Genomic DNA, 17,030 nt, shown 5'->3' with positions numbered 1-17,030 from the left:
GTTACATGTATAAGAAGAGTGAGAGAAGAAGTTAACAAGGAAGGGGTCAGATCATTGAGAGCCTTGTAGGTTAAGCTGAGAAGCTTAAATTTCATCTTGGGCACTATGGGGAGTCGTTGGCAGAATGTAAAGAAGTAGAGTAACAAGATTTGCATGTTATAAAATTTTCTTTATATGCAGAGTTTAATCTATTCATATATTCAACAAATATTTATTAATATTTACTATAAGAAATGTGCAGGAAAGGAAAATGCAGCAATAAGCAGTAAAGTCAGGGTCCCTACCCTCATGGAGTTTACAGTTCCCCAATAGAGACAGGTAATCAATTGTTTATTACTGAAGGAGACCAGTTGGGAGTCTATTTCAATGATCATGGTAAGAAGTGAGGAGGGTCACAATTGAGGCAGTGGTAGCAGAAGTGGAAAATAAAGGATGCATTTTTTTTTTAAGATAGGAGTAGACATAACAAGATTTAGTCATTCTGATGACCAAAACCCAGATGTGATATTCTAATAATAACTATGTAGCTGATAAAGAGGTTTCACCTACTGAGTGGACATTCTATACCAAGTACTGAAACAAGCACTCTATTTTACTGAATGCTTATGGAAACTCTGCAGAGTATATATTAGTTGTCAATTTTATCAGAATCTGAGGATGTGATAGATTGCAAAAATGATTGCAACACTTTGCAGATTCTCCCATCAAGAGATGGAGCCTACTTCCCTACAAGGCTTGGTCTTGTGGCTTGCTTTGATCAATAGAACACAACAGGAATGACATTCTACCAGCTTAGTCTAGCCCTGTCTCTTGGGCCCTTCTTCTGTTGTATCCCCATTATGCAGAGCAAGTATAAGCGATAACAAGATCACGAAATAAAACCTGGAATGAACCTCATGCATAAGGATTTCCTAAATTTTGTAAAACTTTTCAGGTTCCTCAGAAAAGACCCTACTACTTACACAAGTTTTAAATCACATATTCTCTGTTTCTCGGTAGACATCACTCCCTACCTTTACCATCATGACACCTTAATGCCTCAGGAAAACTGATTGCCCATTTGGATCAGGAGCAAATGCTAAGGTACATGAATAAATCAAGGAATATCGGTACCTTTTAGGATCCTCTGTTAAGTTCTTGGGGCACAAGTAGTGAACCTCTGATGGTGTTTCATAGAAATCTATAAATGTAATTCTATAGCCTTGTAATAGTTTACCATAATAATCATGAGCCAAGAGTTCTGCTCTATGGAGCCATTCATGGAATAATACATCAGAACTAGAAGGGGAACTAAAGAAAATATATTCTAACTCTGTTCTTTCAAAGATGAGAAAACTGAAGTTCAGAAATATTGTCACCAGCCCAAGGTCATACAATTCATTAGTTAGAAAGATGGAATCAAATACAGGTCTTCTAAAAACTCTGACTAATGCCACTGCAACTTAAAACTAGTAGTGAATAATTGGTTAATAGCAGGGAAAATCAAAATGGACACTTTCGTCTCCCTAGGAAATTTCATATCCTACAACATTAAAGTAAAACTAAATGAAAGGAATCTAAACAACAAAAGTATAAGAGAATATATTTTAAAAAATGAAACAGTATTTCCTTAACAAGCCACATTTCAACACTTTTCTCAAAAAGCAAAAATCAATTTGTAGATAGTTCACTAGTGAGGTAAAATTCAGTTGAGACTATTTTTAAGCAAAATTAAACATTCAATAATAGGGTTTAAACACTTTGAAGAAGTTCTTTTAAAAAATGTTGTAGAGGTACAATTAATGTCTGAAAAAGAAACATTAGAAGTAAAATGATTGTGATCTTTCTCTTTCCCCGGGTAAGATAATCTCCAATAATCATTTTATCCTTAAATAATAGTAACAACTTCAGAAGTTTAAACAATAACGCTTATTTAACCTGCAGTTTAAGAAATACATTTGAGCTACCTAAAAATATCTCCAATTTTTTCTAAAGTTCTCTAAATTGTGCATCTAATTGTCTCATTCTCACAATGGAGGTTTTGGTAATTTTTACAATGAAGGGATAAAAGTTTTCAAGAACTTTTTCAAAGTTACACGGGAAACTTGGAATAAATATAAAAACAGAACAAAGCTGGTGATTCAGTAGCTATACTGTGGGATGCCCTTCCAGCCAACACCTTTCTGGGAAACATCCTCAGACCCAGACTGATGAAGGAGTGGGCAGCCTTCTGTGCAACTTGTGACTTTCCAGCTAGCACAGTTGATGAGAAGAGAAGTTAGCATATATTTCAAGATAAGATAATCTTATCTTCTCTTGGAAATTTACGTTTTGAGATTCAGGAATACAACTTGTTGGCATTGGTTCCTGGAGTTATAAGGTATTGTTCAACTGCTGTTAGAACCAGTGTCATAGAAACCTAGATTCACCATGAGTCATCAAGGGACTCAAAGACAGACGTATCCGGAGAAAAAGAGAATAAAGCGGAACATGCAGCCTCCAGCCCCAAAGAAAGAGTGAGAGAGAACAGGAGAATAGAATCTTATTAGAAGCCAGATGTATTTCGAGCAACTGGGTTCCTTGAAATTTCTCTGGTTCATAAGTGCTTCACAGACATAATGGGCTAGTAAATTAGGTCCTTATTTTGGAACAAATTGAGAGATATATTTGGAAGTATGACAGGGATCAAGCTGTCAGCTTTAATTGGGGATAAAAGCTAAGTTGGAGAAGGGCAAACTGCTAATAATTCACAACAGATTTGTCAGATTTACCTACCTAGTCACAAGCCCAGTAATAATCACAGCATAGATGCAAAGATAGATAATGCATCTCTCTGCAGTCAGGCCAATTTCAAAGTGAGAGAAGAAAGAAATAGGTGATTTATACATATGCAGTGTGTTCTTCCAAATTACGAAAGAATAAGTGCTGCCTCTCTTTTTGATGCTAGATCTCCTCCAAGATATTCTTATTTAACTAGTCTACTTGTCACCTGGACATTAGGATTTTTGAAAACGTCTCAAGTGTTTCTATTGTGCAGCCTGTCATGAGAATATCCTCTCCAGGGAAGACTTAGTAGAGATAGAAGTAGCCATCATCAATCCTTCAAGCCTTTTGCACTCTTACCTATTGGATTTGAACATCTTACGTAAGGTCATCTTAGGTTATGATTGTCCCTCTCAGGTAAGCATGTTAGCATTTTTGTCAGGACTAGTTTGCTTCCATACCCAAGAGGCTCCAATCAAAATACCAATGACTTCTCCCTGGATTATCTGTGATGCTCTAACTCATAAGGTATATCCCACAAAAAGCTCCACAGCCCATCAGAAAAAAAAAAAATAAATAACTCTAAGATTTGCTCAGTCCAAATTATATATTCTTTACTATTTCCCAGCTAAAATTATGTCAACCTATATTTAGTTATATCTCATCAAATTTTCTGCAATAAGATTAAATAACTTTGTGATGTACCAAAGATAAAATAACAGCTAAAATATACTCCATATTTGATATGAATCCCCTTCCATTATGAGTTTCACAGAAAGATTTAAGAATGTTCAAAGAAATTTTACATTTAAGATATCAATATTTTATTTAAGTAAAATAATTTGAAGCCTAAAAATTTAAAGTTCTTCTCAATTTCTCATTCCATTTAATCTCTGCAAGAAGTCTTGATACTTGAAGCTATACTATGTTTCACCTATTGTAAAAGCTACGAATGCCATAGCACTAGTAAAGTTGAACTTAGCCAAAGTCTTTCACGTATCTCGTTAAAAAAATAAATCAAAATATTCTGGTGGGGTACAGAGGCTAATGCCTATAATCCCAGCACTTTGAGAGACTGAGGCAGGTGGATCACCTGATATCCGGAGTTCAAGATCAGTCCGGCCAACATGGGGAAACATTGTCTCTACTAAAAATACAAAAATTAGCTGGGCGTGGGGGTGCATACCTGTAATCCCAGCTACTCGGATGACTGAGGCAGGAAAATCACTTGAACCCAGGAGGCAGAGGTTGCAGTGAGCTGAGATTATGCCACTGCACTCCAGCCTGGGTGACAGAGTGAGACTCCATCTCATTAAAAAAAAAAAAAAAAGCCATAAAAAGTCAAATAATTAATAAAATATATCATAGCTTCATAGCTTGGGTCCATTTCTGACAAATGTAGATAACTAGCCAAACTCCAATACCTAGAAATTTCTTCATAAAATTTTATTATAATAACATACTGTTGTCATTAACCAGTAGTTCTCATTCCCAAATGTACACTATCATTGTCTTGTATACTTTAAAAAAATACTAATATCTTACCCAATAATAGTTAAATCAGCATCTTTGAATGAGGACTGTGTAAAGATGTATTTTTTAAATCTCCCAACGTTTTTATTATTTTTTAGTAACCACAATAAAAGCAGTTCTAAGTTTACAGACGTTGAGTGGAAAGTACAGGGAGTTCCCATATTGCACCAGTGTGGTACCTTTGCTACACTGATGACATAATTTTGATGAATAATTATTAACTAAAGTCTGTGGTTGACACTAACATTCACTCTGTGTTGTACATTCTATAGGTCTTAACAAATGGATGGCATATACACAGTATTACTTATGATTCAAAATAGTTTCACTGGCCTTAAATTCCCCTATGCTCCAACAATTCGTTCTTTTTTCCCTCCACTGGAACCCCTGGCTCTCAACTATTGCTGTTTTCTTTTGTTCTTTCTTCACAGTTTTGCCTTTTCCAGATAAATTACCTAGTTGAAATCATTCTGTATGTAGCCTTTTCAGATTGACTTCTTTCACTTAGCAGTATATATCTCAGTTTTCTTCATGTCTTTTCATGGCTTGAAAGCTCATTTCTTCTTATTACTGAATAATATTCCAGTGTCTGGGTGAACCACAGTTTATTTATCCATTCGTCTATTTAGGGACATCTCAACCCAGGGTATTTTAATGTTCAGTCAGAGTTAACCTCTGCCATAGACCATAGCAGAAACTCAATAGTATCTGAAGGAAGAGGAAATGGGGAAAATCTCTATTTTAGCCATAATGAGCTGTCAGGCAGTCAATTTCAGTGCATAAACACTTAGGTGAAACACAAGTGAGTGAAAGTTCTCATTACGGGGTTAATATTTTTGAATAAGCACCTGTCATTTCAGAGGGAAGCCACCTACTCAAACTGTCTTCTCATGCTGCCATTTGAGCTACTGCTGCCTTCTTGCAAAGTCTAGAAATTTACACTGGTAGCAGCTCCAGTCACCATATGCTGTTTTACTCCCTCCCTATCTCACCTCTAAATTTAATTTAATCCCTCTTAATTCCATTTATTTTTTGAGCTCCGTGCTTTCACACTTCCTTGTGAGCAAGCATTTTAGTCCTGTGCTTTAATTCGGTCATTTAATAAGGGTAAGCTTAGAAATTTTTGAAATCTGTGGCACAGAAAAGAATTCCCCTAGTCCTCTCATTTATTTGAATTGGAGAATCACCTTCAGCATATTTCTAAGGTAAACTTGCTCTGTTTGTTTGTGTTTTTTTTTTTCTTTTTCTGTAACTTATGACCCCAGAAGCCTAAGATGTACCAGCTTTTGTCATATGCTCCTCAATACATTCTTGCTCAGCTTTTGAAAATCCCAGATCTTGTGAATCACTTGTTTTTGTTGTTTTTGTTTTCAAACAGCTTTCTTGAAAATAATTCACATGCCATACAACCTATTCATTTAGAGTATACCATCTAACATTTTTCAGTCTACTCACTGTGTTGCATGGCCATCAGCACAATTAAATTTTAGAACATTTCAACATCCCCCCCCAAAAAATTCCTTGTTCCCATTAACAGTCAATCCCTATTCTATACCAACCCTAAGCAACTTACTAATATGCTTCATTATTCTGGCCATTTAATACAAATATGTTCTTTTGTGGCTAGATTCTTTAACTTAGCATAATGTTTTTAAGAGTCGTTGTGCCGTAGCATGAAATAATACTTCATTTCTTTTTATTGCTAAATAATATTCCATTGTATGGATATGCCAGATTGTATGGACACATTTTTCAGTTGATAGACATTTGGGTTGTTTCCACTCTTGGGCTACTATGAATAGTATTGTTACGAATAATCATAAACAAGGTTTTGTATGGATATAGATTTTCATTTCATTTGGATATATACATTGGAATGGAATTGTGGGTCATATGATAACACTACGTTTAACTTTTGAGAAACTGCCAGACTATTTTTCAAAGTGACTGCACCATCTTACATTCCCACCAGCAGCATACACACATTCCAATTTCTCCACATCTTTGCTAAAATTGCTGTTGTCGTCCTTTTTATCATAGCCATCCTGTAAGTGTAAATAGCACCTCATTGTGGTTTTGATTTGATTTTCACTAATGATGTAGAACAACTTTTCATATACTTATTGGTCACATGTATATCTTCTCAGATAAAATACCTATTCAATTCCTTTCACCATTTTAAAATTGAGTTACTGTCTTTTTCATTGAACGGTAAGATTCATTTAAATATCTGGATATAAGTTATTTATGAGACATATGTTCTCTCATTCTGTGTTTTTTTTTTTCCTTCAGGATATAATTTGAAGCATAAAAGTTTTTAAATAATACAGTTTAATTTTTTTTTTTTTTTTTTCTGCTTATGTTTTCAATGTGTTACCTACACAAGTTTCTAAACCCATGATCATTAGGATTTACTCCTACATTTTTGGCAGGAATTTATAGTTTAATCCCTTATGTTTAAGTCTATGATCCATTCTGAGTTTTCATGTTTTTGTTTGTTTATTTCTTTGTTTTTATTTGTTTTTTGTTTTGCATATGATTTGAGGTAAGGTTCCAACTTTTTTCTTTTGAATGTGGTCATTCAGTTTCCCCAGCAGTGTTTGTTGAAATGACTATTTTTTCACTATTTAATTTTCTTGGTACATTTGTCAAAAATAAATTGACCATATGTTTGTAATTATGCCAGTACCACACTGTCTTGATTACTGTAGCTATGCAGTAAGGGTTGAAATCAGGAAATATGAGCCAAGATCGTTTGACTATTCTGGGTCCCTTGCATTTCCTCATGAATTTTAACTTCAATTTGTCAATTTCTTCAAAAAAGCCAGCAAGAATTCTGACAGGGATTGCATTGAATATTTCCACCCATTTAGGAAGTAATGGCCATCTTAACATTATTAGTCTTTCAATCCATGAACATGAGATGTCTTCCTATTTATTTAAGGGTTTTTAAAAAAATATCTTTAAGCAATGTTTTGTATATTCTAGTGTACACATCTTATAAACCTTTTTGTTATACTTAAATATTTTGTTCTTTTTCATGCCATTTTGGTTGGAAATGTTTTAATTTCAAATGCATAATTTTCATTGCTAACCTATAGAAATAATTGATTTTTAGATATTGATCTTTTATTTTTCAGCTTTCACACGTTTTTAGTGTAATCCTTAGGATTTTCTGTATACAAAATAACGTGATCTGCAAATAGAGATAGTTTTACTTCCTTCTTTCCAATTTAGATGTCTTTTATTCCCTCTTCTTACCTAGTTGCCTGGGCTGGAAACTCCAACACAATGTTAAATTAAGGTGATGAAGTCAAACATCTGTGCCTCATTCTTGATATTAGGGTGAAAATACCCATTCTTTCACTATTAAGTACTACGTTAACTATTGATTTTTTGTAGATGGTCTTTACTAGGTATAAATGAGTATTTTTATCATGAAATGTAGTTGTAGTACATCAAATGTTTTCAAAATGACTGTATAATATTTTTTTCTTTTATTCTGTCAAAATGGCTTATTACATTAATTAATTTTTGGATGTTAAATCAACCTTGTGTTCCTAGGATAAATCCTACTTGTTCATGGTGTATAATCCTTGGATTTGCAAACCTTGGATTTGGTTTGCTAGTATTTTGATGAGTAATTTTGCAAATATATTCATAAGCAATATTAGGTCATAGCTTTTTTCTTCTAGTTTTAGTACCAGGATACTATTGCCCTCATAGGATGAGTTGGAAACTGTTTCCAACTCTTCTATTTATTAAAAGAATTTGTGAAGTATTTATAGTAGTTTTTCTTTGAATGTTTGATAGATTTCACCAGTGAAAACATATGGTACTTGGCTTTTCTTTCAGGAAGTTTTAAAATGATCAATTCAATCTTTTGCTTATTATAGATCTATCTGGAATTTCTATTTATACTAGAGTAAGAGTTAGTACTTTGTGTCTTCCAAGAAATTAATTCTTTTCATGCAACTCATCTTGTTGGTTTATAGTTGTTTGTAATTATATTCCCTTATAATCTTTTTATTTCAACACAATAAATAGTAACATTCCCTTTTCATTCTTGATTTTAGTAATTTCAGACTTCTCTTAGTTTTTTATTCTTGGTTAGTCCAGCTAAAATTTTGTCAGGTTTTTGATATTTTTAAAAGTATGAAATAGCTACTCCTGCTTTCCTTTCATTTATAGTTGTGTGGTATATCTTTTTCCATCCTATTACTTTCAAACTATTTATGTCTTTTCCAGACAAAGTATTATTGGATCACAGTCTTTAAAATCCAATTCAAAAGTCCTTGTTTTTTGGTGAGATTGTATAACCCATGTGCCTTTAATATTATTGATATGTTTAGAATTTTATCTGCCATTTTGCCTTTTGTTTTCTATGTGTCACATGTCTTTTTTCTGTATCTATTTGTGTTTTTTATACTAAGCAGTTTATGTTTAATGTAACAGTTTAATTTTTAGTAAATTTTAAATCACATTTTGAAATATTTATTGGTGGTTCTTCTAGGACTTACAATGTATGTCTTAACTTATGAAAGCCTAATTTAAATTGATACTGATTTAATACCCATAAAATACAGAAACTTTATTCCTATACAGCTACATTTCCTCCCTACATTTTGTCCTATTACTGTCATACATACTACTTCTATAAAGGTTACAAACTGAACAATACATTTTTATAATTATTACTTTATATAATCTTAATTTTTTAAAGAACTAAAGAAATAGAAGCAAATATATATGTATAGAGCCTGTTATATTAACATTCTTATTTACCCTTTCTGTTTCTTTTTATTCTGTCTAGTGGTGTGAGATAACACTTAGTATCATTTCCTTAGTCCAACATAATTTCGTTCTCACCCAGTTCCTTGAATGGTGATTGTCAAATATATGACATATCTTTGTGTTATATGCCAGAGTGTTGTATTATGCAATTGCTTTTTGAATCAGTCAAAAGAAGAACAGACAAGAGCATGCAATTATGCTCTATTTTTCAGTTAGCTACATAATTACCTTTATGGCCACTCTTTGTTTTTCTCATAGCTTTGAACTACTGTCTATTGTCACTTGCTTTCAACCTGAAGTTCTTTTACTATTTATTTTAAGGCAGTTTACTGGCAACAAATTCTCTCAATTTTTGTTTCCTTGGGAATGTCTTTTCTTACCCTCATTTTTGAAAGATAGTCTTGCTAGATATAAATTTATTTTTCACTGTTTTTACTTTTAGCTTTTTGAATATGTCATCCCACTACCTTCTGGCCCCTTCTTTCCGATGAGCTGTCAGCTTGATGTGATGATTCCTTTTACTCTTGCACCTTTCAAGATTTTCTCTTTGTCTGTTAGCATTTTGACTGTGATATGTCTGGGTGTTTTTCTCTTTGTACTTATTGTATTTGGAATTTGCTGAGGTTCTTGACGTGAATATTTTTCATCAAATTTAATAAGTCTTCAACTTTTATTTCTTTGCTTATTTATTTTGTGCTTTGTTTTCTTCTCCATTGTTAGTCCCATGGAATGTATGTTGGTGTGTTTAATGGTGTTCTACATTTCTCTGAGACTCTGTCAATTTTTATTTATTCTTTATTCTGTTTCAGATTGCCTGATCTCTGCTGATCTGTCTTCAAGTTCACTATTCTTTTCTTCTGCTAGCTCATTTCTACTCTTCTAATTATTTTTTCATTTTAGTTATTTTACTTTTAAACTATAGAATTTTAATTTGGTTACTTTTTCATAATATCTGTCTCCTTATTGGTATTCTATACTTGATCATATATTGTCATCATACCTTCATTTAGTTATTTAAGCTTGATTTCTTTCTGTTCTTTGAAAGTATTTGTAATTGCTACTTTGAAGTTTCTATCCACTAACTCCACTATCAGGGTCACTTTAAAGACATATTCTATAGCCATTTTTTTCCTTATTTATAAGTCACACTTTCCTGTTTCTTGGTATGTCCCATTATATTGTTGAAAACTGAACATTTCAGATAATCTATTTTACCAGTCCTGGATACTGATAATTCCTGGGGTTGTATTGTTTATTTGGTCTTTTAAAATTTGCTTAGTGCCGGGCGCGGTGGCTCAAGCCTGTAATCCCAGCACTTTGGGAGGCCGAGACGGGCGGATCACGAGGTCAGGAGATCGAGACCATCCTGGCGAACACGGTGAAACCCCGTCTCTACTAAAAATACAAAAACTAGCCGGGCGACGTGGCGGGCGCCTGTAGTCCCAGCTACTCGGGAGGCTGAGGCAGGAGAATGGCGTAAACCCGGGAGGCGGAGCTTGCAGTGAGCTGAGATCCGGCCACTGCACTCCAGCCTGGGCGACAGAGCGAGACTCCGCCTCAAAAAAAAAAAAAAAAAAAAAAAATTTGCTTAGTGCCTGACTGAAATAATTCTATGCCATATATTTCGCTTACAGGGAGAAGATTCTGATGTCATTGCTCACATACTCCCCCTTGTTTTTTCTTTGGCCACCCTGGTCAGTGTAGCTACTAATTTGTCAAATGTTATATGTAAATCTCTTTAGCCAGTTAGATTTTTACTCTTTACCATTAGTGTGTGTTTGTGGTTTGGAAACTGCTAGCACAGTTCAGGAAATTTACATGTTTCTGCATATTCAGCCAGGAACAATAGCTTAGAGGATCTCTCTCTGGTCACTACTGAGAATGTGCAGTCTTGGGCACGCACATGTGTTTTCTTTTTTTCTTTTCTTTTCTTTTTTTGTTTTTGAGGTGGAGTCTCGCTCTGTCACCCAGGCTGGAGTGCAGTGGCGCGATCTCGGCTCACTACAAGCTCCGCCTCCCGGGTTCCCACCATTCTCCTGCCTCAGCCTCCTGAGTAGCTGGGACTACAGGTGCCCGCCACCACGCCCCGCTAATTTTTTTGTATTTTTAGTAGAGACGGGGTTTCACCGTGTTAGTCAGGATGGTCTCGATCTCCTGACCTTGTGATCCGCCGTCTCGCCCTCCCAAAGTGCTGGGATTACAGGCGTGATTTTTTTGAGAATGCCAGGAATGACTATGATATTATTTAGAATACTGGTTAGGAGTCACGTCTGGGTCAGAGTAGCTTATTTTTCTGTCAATGTTCAGTCGGAGGTTGTGTGTAAGCCCATTTGCCAGTGAAGCTTCAGACACGTTGACTTGTGTGAGTCTTGGGAGATGTTTTTAAATATACCCCCACATGTAGATTTCATGTTTCTGTCTGGGTAAACCTATTATACAGGCACAGGCCTCCTCTAGAATTGTCTACATCATAGATGGGCTTTTATTTGCTGTCTTTTTCTCTGATTGTCTCTGGTAAGCTTCTGGCTACTCTGCCATTTTGTTTGTATCAGACCTACCAGTGTCTAAGCTTTGGGACTTAAAATGATGTCATTGTGTTTTTTTCATTATCACAACTCCAAAAGATGGATTATTCTTTCCTTTTGTTTTTTACTAATAATACCTACTCCTCCTTTGTGAGTGAGATGCCCCATTAAGGCTCGGATATGTAAAGCTACATTCGGAAATTTCTAATTAACACTTCCAGATACAATTTGAGAGGGTGAGTTGAAGTTGACTTTGAGGAAGCTTATTTAGCCCTTTATACCTGGCATGAACTATTTTGTTGTTTTTAAACATTTTCAACTTTAATTTTAGACATGGCATAGCCAGGCAGAGTGGCTCACACCTGTAATCCTAGTACTCTGGCAAACTGAGGTAAGAGTATCACTTTGGGCCCAGGAGTTAGAGACCAGCCTGGGCAACAAAGTAAGACCCTCATCTCTACAAAAAAGTAAAAAAAAAATTAGCCAGGCACATTGGTATGTGCCTGTAGTCCCAGCTACTCAGGAACTAAGGTGGGAGGATCACTTGAGCCCAGGAGTTGAGATTGCAGCAAGCTATGATTACGCCACAGTGCTCCAACCTGTGTGACAGAGTGAGAACCTGTCTCAAAAACAAAAAGGAAAAAAAAAGATACACAGGGTACAAGGGGTAAAGGTGCAGGATTGTTACATGGGTAGTTTGTGTAATGCTGAGGTTTGGGGTATGGATCCTATACCCAAGGTAGTGAACACAGTACCCAATAGTTAGGCTTTTAAGCCACGTCTATCTTCTTCCCTCCCCTTTCTAATAGTCTACAGTATCTGTTGTTGCCATGTTTATGTCCCTGTGTGTTCAGTATTTATCTCCTACTTAAAAGTGAGAAAATGCAGCATTTGGTTTCCTGTTCCTGCATTGATTCACTTAGATTTATAACCTCTAGCTGTGTCCATGTTGCTGCAAAGAACATTACTTCATTTTTTTCTGGCTGCATAGTATTCCATGACCTATATGTACTACATTTTCTTTTCTTTTCTTTTTTTCTAAAAAGGTATAATTTTTATTTTTATTATTAGTTTTTTAAATGAATGAAGGTATAATGTTTTTCTCTAAATTGCTTAGCTTGATAAATAAAATTCTGTTTTGCAACAGACATGGTACATCATTTTATATTCCCATATTAGTTTAATAAATACCACTTTTTTCTTTTTGATTAAACAGCAGAAATTTATTTTCTCATATCCCTGGAGGCTAGAAGTTCAAGATCAAGGTTTAGCTGATTTGGTTTCTGGCAAGGACTCTTTCACTAGCTTGTACATGGCCATCTTCTTGCTTAGTCCCTTCTTTCTGTGTCCTCACATGAGTCTTTTCTTGGTTCATTTGCACAGAGAGAGGAAGTGAGTTCTTGGGTATCTCTTCTTGCAAGGTCATTAATCCTTAGGGAACAAAGTCCCATCCTTATGACTTCATTTACCCCTAATTGTTTCTTCCAAGGTCCCCCTCTCCAAATTTAGTAACACTGGAGATTAGGATTTCAACATATGATCTTGAGGAAGACACAAATATTCAGTCTGTAATAGTGAAACATCAACCTCATAATGTCATCAAAGACTGAATATCCATTGACAAGTGTAATGTTAACATTTATTTTTTCCTTTTTTTTTCTTTTTTTGGGGGGTATGAATAATCTTGTCACTCAAGTACAGACCTTAGTATCTGTACAGTTCATTTTGCAACACTTGCCCCATTTCCTCTCTCTCTCCACTCTAGTGTTTTCCAGTGTCTATTGCTGTCATCTTCATGTCCATGAGTACATAATGTTTAGCTCACTTATAAGTGAGAACATGCAGTATTGGTTTTCTGTTCCTGCATTAATTCACTAATAATGATAATGATTATTATATAGTAATAATAATAATTAATTTATTAATTCCAGCTGCATTCACATTGCTACAAAAGATATGACTTCACTGTTTTTTATGGTTGCATAGTATTCCATGGTGTATATGTACCACATTTTCTTCATCCAATCCACCATTGATAGGCACCTAGCTTGAGTCCATATCTTTGCTATTATAAATAGTGCTGTGATGAACATGTAAATGCAGAAACAACGAACAGACCAATGTTGAGTTCTGAAATTGAATCAGTAATAAGAAAAACCTACCAATTAAAAAAAGTCTCAAACTAGATGGACTCACAGCTGAATTCTACCTGACGTATGAAGAAGAGCTGGTACCATTTCCACTAAAACTATTTCAAACAATTGAAGAGGAGGGACTCCTCCCTAATTCATTCTGTGAACCCACATCACCCTGATACCAAAACGTGGCTAAGACACAGTGAAAAATCCCAGGCCAATATCCCTGATAAACATAGGTACAAAACTCCTGAACAAAATACTAGCAAATTTAATTCAACAGCACATCAAAAAGTTAAATCACCATGTTCAAGTAGGTTTCATTACTGGGATGCAAAGTTGGTTCAACACACACAGAACAATAAATGTGATTCACCAGCTAAACAGAATTAAAACCAAAAACCACATGATCACCACAATAGACAGAGAAAAAACTTTTGATAAAATTCAGTAGCCCTTCATGATAAAAAACAAGAAACTAAATCAGAGGATCATATTTCAAAATAATTAGAGCCATCTATGACAAACCCACAGCTATGTCATATTGAATGGGCAAAAACTGGAAGCAATTCCTTTGAGAGATAGAAGAAGACAAGAATTCTCACTCTTACCACTCTTATTTAACATAATACTGGAAGGGCTAAACAGAGTTATCAGGCAAGCAAAAGAGATAAAAGGTTTCTAAATAGGAAAATGAGTTAAAGTATCTCTCCTCACAGATGATATGATTCTGTGCCTTGAAAATCTGAAAGACACCACCAAAAGTCTCCAAGAACTGAGAAATAACTTCAGCAAAGTTTCAGGTTACAGAATAAATGTACAAAAATTAGTAGCATTTTTACACTAATAATGCTCAAGCTGAGAGCCAAATCAGGAATGCAGTCCCATTTAAAATAGCCACAAAGAAAATAAAATACCAAGGAATACAGCTCACAAAGAGGAAAGATCTCTGCAATGAGAACCACAAAACACTGCTGAAAGAAATCAGGGACAACACAAATAAATGGAAAATCATTCCATGCTTATGGATTAGAAGAATCAATATTGTTGAAATGACCCACACTGCCAAAAGCAATTTACAAATTTAACACTATTACTCTCAAACTACCAAAGTCATTTTTTACAGAGTTAGAAAAAAAAAAAAAAAAAAAAAAACTATTCTAAAATGCATATGGCACCAAAAAAGAACCTGAATAGCCGAAGCAATTCTAAGCAAAATGAACAAAGCCAGAGGCATCAGACTACCCAACTTCTCACTGTACTATAAGGCTACAATGACAAAAACATCATCTTACTAGTACAACAGACACATAGATCAATGGAACAGAATCAAAAATTCAGAAATAAAGTCGTGCACCTGCAACCATCTGATTTTCAACGTGGCTGACAAATACAAGCAGTGGGGAAAGGACTCCTTAGTCATTAAGTGGTGCTGGGATAACTAGCTAACCATATGCAGAATAATGAAACTGGACCCCTACCTTTCACCATATACAAATTAAATATATAAATGTAAGGCCTCAAAGTATAAAAATCCAAGAAGAGGCCGGGTGCAGTGGCTCATGCCTGCCATCCCAGCACTTTGGGAGGCGGAGACGGGCGGATCACGAGGTCAGGAGATGGAGACCATCCTGGCTAACACGGTGAAACCCTGTCTCTACTAAAAATACAAAAAAAAAATTAGTCGGGCATGGTGGCGGGCGCCTGTAGTCCCAGCTACTCAGGAGGCTGAGGCAGGAGAATGTCGTGAGCCCAGGAGGCAGAGCTTGCAGTGAGCCGAGATCGGGAACAGAGCAAGATTCTGCCTCCAAAAAAAAAAAAAAAAAAAAAAAGTCCAAGAAGAAAACCTAGGAAATACCCTTCTCAACATCAACGTTGGCAAGGAATTTTTGGCTCAGTCTCCCAAAACAACTGCAACAGAAACAAAAATTTGTAAGTGGGAACTAGTTAAACTAAAGAGCTTCCGCACAGCAAAACACTTATCAAAAGTAAATAGACAATCTTACAGAATGGCAGTAAATATTTGCAATCTGTGCAATATCAGACAGAGGTCTAATATTCAGAATCTGAAAGGCACTTAAACAAACCACCAAACAAAAACCAAATAACCCCATTAAAATGTTGGCAAAGGACGCGAACAGACACTTCTCAAAAGGAGATATACAAGTGGCCAGCAAACATGAAAAAGTACTTATCATCACCAATCATCAAAAAAATGCAAATCAAAACCACAATGAGACACCATCTCACACCAGTCACAATGGCTATCAATCTAAAATTAAATTTTAATCTAAAATGGCTCTCTGGTGCCATCTGGAAGGAAATTATCTTTGTGAATAAAAGCCTAAGCCTTAGTGTGTAAATTTGGTTGAGAAAGACAATTTAAGCAGGTGAAAAATAATTTATCATCTTAATGCCTAAAAACCTTTTAAAGAAATCCCGAGGTAGGCAGGATTCTAAGACCGCCTCCACCTCAGATTTCTAGGCCCTGGTGTACACACTTTCTCCCAGTTATTCGAACACTAATATATGTGTTGCTATAAAAGATTTTGCAGAGGTAATTAAAATCTTTATTCAATTGGCTTAAATTAGGAAAATTATCCTAGGTAAGTGTGACCTAATCAGGTAAATAATTAAAATAATAGAAGTGCTAGAATTTCCTTTTTAAAGAATGAATAGGCCTGGCACTCTGGCTCATGCCTGTAATCCCAACACTTTGGGAGGCCGAAGCAGGCAGATCACCTGAGGTGAGGAGTTCAAGATCGGCCTGGCCAACATGGTGAAACCCATCTCTACTAAAATACAAAAAAAAAAAAAAAAAAAAAAACCTTAGCCAGGCATAATGGCAGGTACCTGTAATCTCAGCTACTCAGGAGGCTGAGACAGGAGAATCGCTTGAACTCGAGAGATGGTGGTTGCAGTGAACCGAGATTGTGCCACTGTACTCCAGCCTGGGTGGCTGAAAGAGACTCCGCCTCAAAAAAAAATGAATAATATTTTATGGTATGTTTATGGCACGTTTTCTGTATCCATTTATCTATCAATAGACACTTAGATTGTTTATCTTGACAATAGTAAATAATAGTTCAATGAACAGGAGAGTACTAATATCTCTTTAAGATCCTGACTTCAACATAACCAGAAGTGAGATGGCTGGAGCATATGGCAATTCTTTTTTATAATATTTTGAGAAGCCACCATAGTGTTTTTAATAGTGGTTGTACCATTTTTATATTCCGATGAATAGTATACAAGGGTTCCAATTTCTCCACATCCTCACCAACATTTGTTATCTTTTGAT

The 17,030-nt window shown here is 35.3% G+C and overlaps 1 long non-coding RNA gene across 1 annotated transcript in view; it reads left to right on the top strand.

Moving 5' to 3' along the window:
• Window positions 1-2,393: 2,393 nt before the first annotated feature.
• Window positions 2,394-17,030, top strand: part of LOC117091007 — a 36,445-nt gene continuing 21,808 nt past the window's right edge. The window contains exons 1-2 of the long non-coding RNA XR_004440206.1: window positions 2,394-2,834; window positions 2,927-3,159. This is a non-coding gene — a long non-coding RNA (uncharacterized LOC117091007). The remainder of the gene's footprint in view (window positions 2,835-2,926; window positions 3,160-17,030) is intronic.

Source organism: Trachypithecus francoisi, unplaced genomic scaffold, assembly GCF_009764315.1.
Source record: "Trachypithecus francoisi isolate TF-2019V2 unplaced genomic scaffold, Tfra_2.0 Lachesis_group11, whole genome shotgun sequence".
NCBI classification, from domain to species: domain Eukaryota; kingdom Metazoa; phylum Chordata; class Mammalia; order Primates; family Cercopithecidae; genus Trachypithecus; species Trachypithecus francoisi.
The sequence above is the reverse complement of the archived record's forward strand: the minus strand, read 5'-3'. Positions and strand labels throughout refer to the sequence as shown.